This window comes from Galeopterus variegatus, unplaced genomic scaffold, assembly GCF_000696425.1.
Source record: "Galeopterus variegatus unplaced genomic scaffold, G_variegatus-3.0.2 Scaffold12084, whole genome shotgun sequence".
Classification (NCBI taxonomy): Eukaryota; Metazoa; Chordata; class Mammalia; order Dermoptera; family Cynocephalidae; genus Galeopterus; species Galeopterus variegatus.
In genome coordinates, this window is record NW_007738195.1 from 45967 (window position 1) to 46184 (window position 218).

A 218-nucleotide genomic window follows, 5' to 3' on the forward strand; every position below is an offset into this window, starting at 1 on the left:
GTTCATGGAAAGATTCATATTATCTTTTAATTCTATTTTTCCATGAACTCTTTGAAGTGCCCTCATACAGAGGAACAGTCAGAGGAACCGCTTACCTCCATCTGAGGAGCAGCTGGGGAAGATGGAATAGACGGTGGGCCTCCCCAGGGCTGCTGTACCGGCACATGTGCTTACCTCACTCAACACACACTTGTGTTGTGTCCATTATGAGTCAGCCA